Raw genomic sequence first — 11,894 nt, 5'->3', positions numbered from 1 at the left:
TTATACCTCAACATAAAGAAAACAAAAATCCTCACAACTGGACCAATAAGCAACATCATGATAAACGGAGAAAACATTGAAGTTGTCAAGGATTTCATTTTACTTGGATGTACAATCAACACGGAAGCAGCAGTCAAGAAATGAAACAACATATTGCATTGGGCAAATCTGCTGCAAAAGACCTCTTCAAAGTGTTAAAAAGCAAAGATCTCACTTTGAAGACTAAGGTGTGCCTGACCCAAGCCATGGTTTTTCAACTGCCTCATATGCACGCAAAAGCTGGACAATGAACAACGAAGACTGAAGAAGAATTGATGCATTTGAATTATGTTGTTGGCGAAGAATATTGAATATACCATGGACTTCCAGAAGAACAAACAAATCTGTCTTGGAAAAAGTACAACCAGAATGCTCCTGAGAAGTGAGGATGGCGAGACTTCCTCTTGCATACTTTGGACATGTTATTAGGAGGGACCAGTCCCTGGAGAAGGACATCATGCTTAGTAAAACAGAGGGTCAGTGAAAAAGAGGAAGACCCTCAACAAGATAAACTGGCATAGTGGTTGCAACAATGGGCTCAAACACAGCAATGATTGTGAGGATGGTACAGGACTGGGCAGTGTTTTGTGTTCTGCTGTACATAGGGTCACTATGAATTGGAGTTGACTCATGGCACCTGACAACAATAACAACAACTATAGTAAAACTGATAGAAATTGAACATTAGGAGGTAAATGAGATCAGGGAATTATTTTAACCTTGAGATTTGCAAGCTAGTAATGCCAGGGTGGGAAGTCAGTCAGTTGGGGCCATTAGATAAATATCTTTCAGGTGTGTGAGGACAGACACTTAGAGTCTGCTTTAATCAAGATTTTAAAATACTTTATCTGTAAAGCTTATTTGTGACTATTATGAAGCCTCTAGACGTCTTAGGGAAAAAATATGACTGGCTATAAAAGCACAGCATTGTCCAGTCCAATCAGCCTTACAAATCATCTTTGGTTAACTCACTATATCCACTCCCATAAGGCTACTGAAGAAAGTCATACCATTACCTAATGCTGTCGAGTTGATTTTGACTCATAGCAACCCTACAGGACAGGGCAGTACTGGCCCATGGGGTTTCCAAGGAGCGCCTGGTGAATTCGAACTGCTGACCTTTGTGGTTAGCAGCCATAGCTCTTAACCACTACACCACCAGGGCCTCCCAGGAAAGTCATACTTGGTATCAATACAGGTTCTAGTTTCCAACCTGACCTTTAGTGTTCCTCTACAGTTTACTCATCCGTGGTCAAACTACCTTCAAAATCCTCACCATTCCACAAAATTGCTAGCTTATCAACTGTGTGCTCACCTTTTAAGCATACCACCACATTTTATTGCATTTATTGTTTTATATCGTATCTAGGCTGGGCTTCTGTTTCCCAGGATGAATTTGAGTGTGTAGGAAATATAGAAGAGGAATTGCCCCAATTCTTTCAAATTCTGAGTTTGCTGACTTAATAGGCGGTTTGATTTTGTAATCTGATGGCTGGTTTCCCTGAACCAACGTCCCCTGTATTTTCTTTTGGAGTCTTAAAAGGCTCAGTTAAATAATTTCTAGAAAACATTTGTAGCAGGCTTCATAAATAAAAGCTCTTGGTTTCTAAGTTCCTTTTGACTCAAACAAATCTTAAACTATACATTGTGATTGTGTGTAGAGGTTGCTCATCTAAAAGAATAAATGTCCATTAACCTAAAAAAAAAAAAAACCTATGGAGCACAGTTCTACTCTTACACACCTGGGGTTGCCATGAGTTGGTGAAGCACTAGTGGTTCAGTGGTAGATTTCTCACCATCCATGAGAGAGACCCAGGTTCGATTCCCAGCCAATGCAACTCACACATAGCCACCACCCCTCTATCAGTGGAGCACGTTGCTATGATGCTGAAGGGGAAAGAGAAGAACAAAAAACTGAAGGGCAATCAAAAGACAAATAATGAAATTATAAATCTAAATCCAACCACACCAGTAATTGCATTAATGTGAATAGACAAAACACACTACTTAAAAGGATGTGATTTTCAGAAAGGACAAAAAAAAGCAAGACCCAGTTATAGGTTGTCTATAGGAAATATCTTTTTAATAAGAAGACACGGGTAGGGTGAGATAAAACTGATGGAAATAAATATGCCATGTCTATTAGTTATCCATGGCTGAGCAACAAATTACCCAAAACTTTATGGTTTATAACAATCACATTTATTATCTCATTTTCTGTGGGTTACAAATCTAGGTGCACAGCTCAGCTGGATCCTCCAGCTAAGGGTCTTTCAAAATCTGCATTGAGGTGTTGGTCCAGGATCTCCCACAAAGCTACAGTCAAGGTGTTGGCTGGGGCCACGGTCATCTCAAGATTCAATTAGGGCAGGATTTGCTTCCAAGTTTATTCCTTGGTTGTTGGCAGGATTCAGTTCCTTGCACACTGTTGGACTGAGGGTCTCCATTCCCCATTGTGTTCAGTTCTTACTGAGCTTCTCCATAGGACAGCTCACAAAATGGCAGATGGTTTCATCAAATTAAGCAACAGAAACATACAAGTCATAATCTTTTGTAGCCTAATATCAGAAGTAACATTCCATCACCTTTGCCTTAAAATCATTAGGAGCGACTCACTAGGTTCAGCCCACAATCAAGGGGAGGGAATTACACAAGGATGTGGAAAGTTTACCTCAAAAGATGAAAAGCAAACAAATACTGAACTCTAGTTAATAATGGGCATGCTGAAGTATTTAAGGGTAATTGTACAGATGTCTGTAATTTACTTTGAAACATATCAAAAAAAGAAGATGAACTGACAGATGGATAGAGGGATAGATATATGATAAAACAGGAATAGTAAAATATTAACAGTATAATCTAGGTGGTCTGGAAATAGGCATTCGCCAAAATTATTTCAACTTTGCTCTATGAAAATTTTCATAAAATGTTGGAGAAAAACTCAATTAAAAATTTATTTAAAAATATGAGAATATCAGGGAAATGTGGTCGCTGACTAGAAGTTTGATATTAAGCAATTATTATTATATTTATTATTTTTTACATGTGATAATGGTATTGTGGTTATATTCCTTAAAGTGATCTTATCTTTTAGGGATACATTTTGAAATACAAAAACCAGACTTCAGAGACCTTTGCCAAGTTTATTTTAGATTTTCTTTGTTGGTCCCCATAATTTATGTTGTTTTTATTACCTTTGATTGACTTTATGGGGCTCCCAGTTTTCTTCTATTTTTTTCCTATGGTTGTGAAAGACTGATCCTGAATATGATACTATCACTAAATTCCAGAGAAGAAATAGAGCAAAGGAGTAACTTTTAGTGCAGGAATGCACAATGTATGGGATATGGGCTCAGAGGGACTGGGACCAGAGAGAAGTTTTAAATCAACAATGCCCAAGCCCCTGAAATTATTCCAACAAACCCCAAGGACCAAGGAAACAATATGTGAAATGTTAAGGGCCAGGGAGGCATGAGCTGGCAAAATTCATAGTTTGGGCGACAAAGATGAGTCTCCATTCAAGGGAATCATAAAATTCAGGCAGTTGACTTTATTCTGAAAGTTGCAGCTCTTAACTTTTGCCTTATGGTGAATGAATTAATGAATACCCTATTGAACTCATTTGTGGGGTTTTGTGAGGATTGTGTGAAATAACACTGGTGCTTAGAAAAACACCTGATACAGAAAGCACTCAATAAATGCTAGATGTTACTATTATTTATTTGACAAAATTTTTGAGGTACTTATTATATGCCAAGAAGTCCTTGGGTTGCACAAATGGTTAAGCATTGGACTGTTAACTGAAAGATTGGTGGTTCAAACCCACCCAGAGGCACCTGGAAGAAAGGCCTGGAAATCTGCTTCTGAAATGTCACAGCCTTGAAAACTCTATGGAGCACTTCTGTTCTGCACACATGGGGTTGCCATGAGTCGGAATCCACTTGTTGGCAACTAACAACAACAATAACTATATGCCTGGGACTGTGCTAGCACTGGGGATAAAACTATGAAACATATTGATGTGGCCTTTGCCCTCACAGAGCTCTATCTAGACAATCCTCATCCCATCACGCTGCTTTCCTTGTGCACAACTGGAGTCCACGGAGTCATGTCATAGCCTAACTATCCATAACAGAGAGGTAACTTTATGTTAATATGTATAAAAAAGACAAATGTTTCCCTGATGTGTACTAGTTGTGATGCTCAATATAGTCAGAGATGTTCACAAAAAAACAAAGCTAGTGCTTTATCCTTCATTATTTTTACCTTCTCTTTCACACACAGTCGAACTTATTTTATAGAGGCCATTCAAATATTAGGCTATTTTCTCCTTCGTTAAACATAATTTCCTTTAATTTTTCATTAACATTTTGCATGCTCCCCTTTTTGAAGATTAAATGGAGTTGCTATGCATAACATTATAGAGTTCTTTATCAACGTTTTCAAATTACATTGTTTCATTTTTCCTGATTGAAATGCTTTTTTAAATTATTTTGCTTTCTTTTCTTTTTTTGCATGAATGTGACTGACCAAGGTAATGGTATATATTAAATCACTGCACTTCAAACACTGTTGTGAAATTAAAAGCCAAGAATATGTTACCATATGCTCAACTGTTAATAGTAGATTCCTCCGAACAAAAACCAAACCAAACCTGTTGCCATCAAGTTGATTCCAACTCATAGCAACATTATAGGAGAGAGAAGAACTGCCTCATAGGGTTTCTAAGGAGTGGCTGGTGGATTCAAACTGCTGACCTTTTGGTTAGCAGCCAAACACTTAACCACTGGGCCACCAGGGCCCCATCTCTGGACAGCACTTCTATACTGTTTTACTTTTTTGTTGTAAAAATGGATTACTTTTATAATTTTAAAAAGTTGGGAAAACAAAACACCCCTAATTGTGTGTGCTGCATATATATTCATATATCCATATACATTCTTATAATAAAGCACATAGAGGGGCACAGTCACAGATACTTCCCAGATATAATCAAACATCTGACAGGGTTGGTTTAATAGATTTGAAGGCTTAGGACCATAGTCTTACGGGACAATTTGGTCAATTGGCACAACATAGCTCATAAAGTTTATGTTCTACACCCTAGTTTGGTAAGTGGTATCTGGAGTCTTAACAGCTTTCAAGTGGCCATCTAAGATACAACTATTGGTCTCTATTCATCTGGAGCAAAAGAGAAAGAAGGAAACCAAAGACTCAAAGAAGAAACTAGTCAATAAGACCAATAGTCCACATGAACCATGGCCTCATCTATCCTGAGACCAGAAGAACTAGATGGTGCCAGGCTACCACTACCTACCGTTATGAACAAGGACACAATAGATGGTCCCGGATAGGATGCGAGAATACTGTAGAACAAAACTCAAATTCGTCAAAAAGGCCAAACTTACTGGACCGGTGAGACTAGAGGAACCCCGCCAAGACTGTCACTCTGAGATACCCTTTAAACTTCAAACTGAAACCACTCCCAGAGGTCATCTTTCAGCAAAATCACTGATTGGCTCAAAAAATAAACAATATCACCTGTGAGTACTGTGCTCCTTAAAAAGAAAAAATCTGTATGAGACCAAACAGTCCACATTTACCCTAAAGAAAAGATGAGAAAGTCGGGGTGGAGGGGAGGGGGCAGGGGTGGTGCAGGGAAGCTGGACTAATGGAAACAGAACAACCAGAATGAAAATAATGAGAATATTGACACAATGTGGAAAATGTAACAATGTCACTGAACAATATGTACAGAAATTGTTAAATAGGCACCTTATTTGCTGTGTGTAAACTTTCACCAAAACCACAATAAAATACTTAAAGAAAAAAAAATACCCCTAATTGTACTATTCTCCTTACTCCAATCTGTGAATCTCCACTAGTTGCCAACGGCGTAAATTTAAGTTCCTTCCCACAAACGCTCAGGATCTTTCCCCACCTCTTCCTCATGGAGAAAAAACAAATATGTTTTCATGCTATGGAAATAAGGAACGTAAGTCAAAAGACCAATTTCTGGAAACCTTTGGAATATTTTAAGATAGAACTATAATTGGTATGTTTACATGAAATGTCAAAATAATGCTAACAATCGTCAACCTGTAAACTTTGCAAATAGTTGTGCACACCTTACAAAAACAAAAAGCCCAAGTTTTCAGTCTTCCAAGATCACAAGATTATCATAGAGGAAATAATTTTAGGTAAAACAAATTTTGTATTATCTTTAGCAAGCTCTCACTTGATTCCTTGAGAGCACTTCAGAATATCTCAAGACAGAACAGATTGCATTACTGTGTCACAGCTCCTCTCCTTGATTCAGGAAAAGGGGATTTAGGTGTAGGCTTTGTTTCATAGGTCACAGAAATGGAGGGCTATGTTCTAGCTCACAGTTTTTGGCTTAAACCTCATTATTGGACTTCACATCCACCTGCCTCACCTGGTGGCCCTTTTCATATCTTCTTTCAAATGTGGACATGTACTATTGCCAGGAAGGAGGAATCCCAATGGTTTCCATTTCCCAGGGGTCCTGAACAGCTCAAAAAAAAAAAAAAAAAACTGCCACCGAGTAAGCTCCTACTCATGGCGACCCCATATGTGCCAGAGTAGAACTGTGCTCCATCAGGATTTCAATGCTTATTTTTTTGGATCACCAGGCTTTTCTTCCAAAGTGCCTCTGGGTGGACTTGAACTTCCAACCCTTTGGTTAGCAGCCCGGTGTGTTAACCACTTGCACCACCCAGGGACTCTTGAATAGCTCAGGCGGAGTCAAAGTACGCTGGGCTAAACTACGTTTGTAAAGGATGTGAGTCTGCTCCACAATATTGTGTCCAAATATATAATTTTCTTTATTTCTCTAAATTAGATATATCTGGCTCAGGCTGCTACTCACCAAGGTTGGTGGGAAACTTAACCTGTCTTGTTTAATTGACTACGCAGGAGAGTGAGGGTGGGGCAGGCAGGCTTCTCCCCCTATCTGGGATCATGAAAAGTCTAGGGATTCATATACAATCCAGAAAACTTGGGGGAAAAGACTCTAGTCTTGAGTTTATTCTGCTCACCCCTGAGAAGTTCATTATCAACGCCTGCATAAATTATTTACAAGCAGCCATCTCTACTCCCTTCATGCTATGCTTGAGTAAGACTATCTTTTATTTCCCCAAATCATGACACTTGGTGTTCAGGCCGCAGGCATCCCTGAGCTGCCTAAGGGTTTCATCCTTCTTCAAGAGTGCTGTGTGGGAGTGGGTCTCAGACCCTCAGCACCCTCAGAACTGACCCCACCACATTTCACAAGAAATGCACTGGAAATCAGGTCAGACTCCATCTTCACCTCAAAGAACTGGTCTCTATCTACTCCCTCTCCTCCTTCCTCCCTCCAGTGCTTCTGAAACACAAAATGGCTTATTTCCTGGATGGGAAAAGGAGGAGTGCTGATAGGGTCTTCGATGCAGTGATCATTAAGGTTATGTGTCAACTTGGCTGGCCCATGATTCTCAGTGGTTTGGCAGTTATGATGTAGTACGGCAGTCATATAATGATGTGATCACTTCCACAATGAGATCTGATATAATGTGATCACCTCTATGATGGGATCTGCTGTGAATAGCCAATGAGTTGAAAGGGAGTTTCCTTGGGGGTATCGCCTGCATCCAATGTATGTGGACTTTCTGGCAAGGCTCATGGGCTTTTGCTCAATCTGAATCCTGCAGCTTGCTCCCATTCATCTGACCTCTGGTTCTTGGGACTTGAGCTAGCAGCTTACCTGCCATCTTGCCTGCTGATCTTGAGATTCATCAGTCTCCACAACCTGTGAGCCAGGAGAAGCCTCCAGTCTGACCCACAGACCTGGAACTTTCCAGCCTCTACAACTGCATAAGCCATTTCCTTGATATAAATCTCTCTCTGTATATATTTATATGCTATACTATTTTGCTTCTCTAGAGAACCCAGCCTAAGCTTTCCATGGAAAGGAACTCTCACTTCTATACATACTTTGTTTAATGCCTATTTATTACACTAAATATTTAAATATGAGTTATTATGAAGTAATAAACCAAACCAAATTAAACTTAAATATTGATTACTTGTTTACTTATTGAAACATTGAAGCATATAATCCAATTTTCATAATTATTAATTAAAATTGCAAATCTAATGTATCAGATTTTCTTAAATGTTATCTGTGAAAAAAACAAATTTATACTGAGTACAGAACTTATTACTTTTACACTTCAAGCAGTTAAAAAAGTATTAATATCATGGATTTAAATTTGTGCTTTTCATTAATTCTAGACTATTCTCATTATTATTTCTCATTCCTCTTAGGAGTTGCCTTCCTAGCGTTACAGAAATATTAATCACCTTCTGAGAGTTATAGTACCAAATGGAAAAAAAAAAAAAAAAAAACCCACCAATGCAGACCAGTCAAGTTTACAGATTCTGGATTGTCAGCACATAGGGCCTGGTCGTACCTTCCAAATCTGAGCTGCTGACCTCCAGACTACTTCTTTTTTATACTTAAACTTATTTTTCGTGGCAAAGACTCTAATGTGGAACTTAGGGTAAGATCATTTGGGCATGTAGCATGACAATTATTGAGAACAACAGGGATAAATCATGGAATGTTAGAGCTAAATCGATCTTAAAATCAGTCTCTTCTTGCCTCCTTTTTTAAATGAGGGAAAAAAAGGAAGCAGATACTGAAGCAAGGAGACTTTCAAGACTGCCTTTGAAATAGTCTGGGAGTCATGACTTTATGGACATGAACAGAGGTGTTGGCAGTAGAAAAGAAGAACAAATATGAGAAGCAAGGTGAAAAAAAATTGAAAACTTGCTGGTGACTGATTAGATGTAGGAGAGTAATACAAAATTAAGTTGAAAGACAACTTTCTGTGATTGGTAACATGCTAGGGGAGCTGATTTTACAGCCAGATACAGCATACTTACCGGAGAGCTTTCTAGTTTCTCCAGGAGTAAGATTAGCAGAGCCTCTGAGAGGAGAGGAGACTGCCTTTGAACAGTGGCATCTTATATTCCCAACAGGATTGGTTCTCAAATTAATTTTTCTGCATACTGTTTCAGATGTTTTTAAACAGTGCTACTCAAAGTGTGGTCCACAGACAGGAAGCAGTCACCACACTGACTCACCGTGAGGCAAGCACAGAAATGGAGAGTAAGCACTTAGAAACTTTGATAGCAATTTAGCATTGCTGTGAAATCACTGTGCTATCCAAGAACGTGATCAGGATAATTTACAGAAAAAGCGGTCTGGCCACAGTGAAAACATACAAACCGACCAACCAACCAACCACTGGCCCTTTCCCACAGAGGGTGTGAGAAACTTTTAAAAGACAAGGGAAGGCATTCACAGCATATTGTTATAAAAGCAGGCCAGAAAAGTTTATATTGTATGTGCCCACTTTTGTAAGCATATTATGTACATTTATCTATAATAAAAATGGAAATATATTAATTTTAAAAAGAATAAATGAGATAATGTAGATAAAATACTTAGAACATTGCCTAGTGCATATGAACAATATGTGTTCGCTGTGATAATGGCGACCGTGATGATTCAACGGCTTCCCTGCAGTTGCGCTCTTATTCTTGCTGCTCCATAAGCGAGGAGTTTGGTTCTCTTCTGAAGCTGTTGCTGATCTCCCTCTGCTGGTGCAGACCCCGCCTCAGAGATCTTTCCCTTATGGTTGTGCCCACTCCAAACATACGTTCTTCATTCACCGTGTATTTGTCCTGCGACAGTCAAACGTCACGGCTCTTCCAGAAGTCAGGAGGTGAATTTGCTCTTTCTGGGTCAGTTTTAATAGGAATTAACAGGATATTAAGCCTGCCAGGAAACCTAACACTAGCTTAGCTGCTTCAATTACAAAATGCGTAGTGTTGCTTGGGGAAGTCAGCTTACTTCTTCCTTGTGGTCTTACATAGATTTATACTAGAATATAGATTTATTTAGAGGATTATGGCTGAAGAAACACAAGAGATCACCTCATGATAGTTGAGGAGCAAAGCTTTGAAACAATTTGCAGCCCAGATCTGCCATTGCCTAACTGCATGACTTCAGGCAAGTTGCTTAACCTCTTATGCTTCCTCTCTTAGCCTGGGATATTACTTCCCATTCTTTTAGTAGTGGCCAGCAAAGTATGTACCCAATAAATAATAGCTATCATTATCATTAGCACAAATGTACTATTTTCAGATGAAGAAATTGAGACTCAAGAGGCTCAAGGTCACATGATTGGTACATAATTGAACTTGGACTAGATGCCAGTGTTTTTTCCAGGATCCCCTTGCTGCTTTTCCCAGTCCTACTCTGCAATTCTATAAGTTCCCAGAGACATCTCAGCATTGTGTTTATTGTGTCTTCTTGAAAAACACAGGCAAAAATATGTATCAGGTTCAGTGTATGTATATATATTTTTTGCATATGTAGCACTTCTTATTTTATGCCAGGTCTATGCATTCATTAACTTATTTCGGGAAATACAAAGATGTGGATGGATGGAAATGTAGATGGATGGAAGGGTGGGAGGAGAAAGAACAAATGTAATTAAGTTGTAATTCTTTTGTATCTGATGGATGTGCTACCGCGGGCTAGCCTCTGCTTTCTGGAATGTGCACATATTAATGAGCTAGATATACAAAATATTAAAAATCACAGTAATTGTGGATTTATTCTGTAAATGTTTATCATTCTGGGCTCTCAGTTACAAACAACAGAATCAACTTACTTGAGCTAGTTTTAACAGAAAAGGGCCATTCATTCTCAGAGGCTAATGCTGCTAGAACAGTAACCACAGCCTTCGTGAGACTGCCCACCGTGCCCCTGGGAGGAGGCCTAGGGGACAGTGAGCACAGACATGCCCACCAGGAGACTTCTGCCTTGGATGCCACTGAGAGCCCCGTCTCTCTACTAGACTCCACACCCTTGATGGACTCCGCACAGTGCTCGCTCTGTGTCAAAGGCTGGTATGAGTGTGGCTAATTGCAGAATCCAGGGCACATGCTGGATGCCCAAGATATGAAGGACTCTAGGAAAGTGAAATTTTTAGTTTCTAGCTCGCAGAACTGGGATTCACGATGTGGGACTCTACCAACATTTATAAAGAGGGTTGAAAAGATTCTGGGAAGCCACAGATAAGCCAAATGCCAAATACGATGCTCATCTAAGATTCTTTTTAAATAATTATTCATTCATATGCCCAGAACATATTCACCTTTTATACAGATGATTCACCTTTTATACAATATGGAATAAATAAATATTTCTGGGGAGTTAAGTGAGAATTTTAAAATCTCCTTTATATTCTTTCTCTCCATCTTTCCATTTATCCCCTACTTTTCTTCCTATTCCTCTCTTTTTTTCTCCTCTTATCCTTTCCTCTGAATTTAAGACCTCTCTGAATATATTTATCAATAATCTCAATAAATGACAAGCCAGACCCATGCACGTACTTCCCCCATCCTTCCTGCCTTCCACCACTAATCTGCATCTGTACTCATTGTCTTGGAAGATCAGATGTTTTCTATCCTACCCAAGGTGATCCCTCATCCCCACCCATGTGCATCTACATCCCACCCCCTACATCTCAAGGAAGTATTCTAAGAACAACCTTTGCTTCCCTCACTATTATCTTTTTTCTTTCAGTGTACAACAAGCTTTCTCCCAACTACAAAATAAAATTCTCCTGCCCCACAGTCAAGCTTCAGTTCACTTCTATCTAACGAGTATGTATTGTTTTACCATGCACTTTACATTTACTATCACAAAATCCCTTCCCCTCATTCATCCCTCTTCCTTCTGTAGTCTCAACCACACCACTGAAACTGCCATGGAATGA

Source organism: Trichechus manatus, unplaced genomic scaffold, assembly GCF_000243295.1.
Source record: "Trichechus manatus latirostris isolate Lorelei unplaced genomic scaffold, TriManLat1.0 scaffold00110, whole genome shotgun sequence".
Taxonomy (NCBI): Eukaryota; Metazoa; Chordata; class Mammalia; order Sirenia; family Trichechidae; genus Trichechus; species Trichechus manatus.
This window is presented reverse-complemented; position numbering follows the sequence as displayed.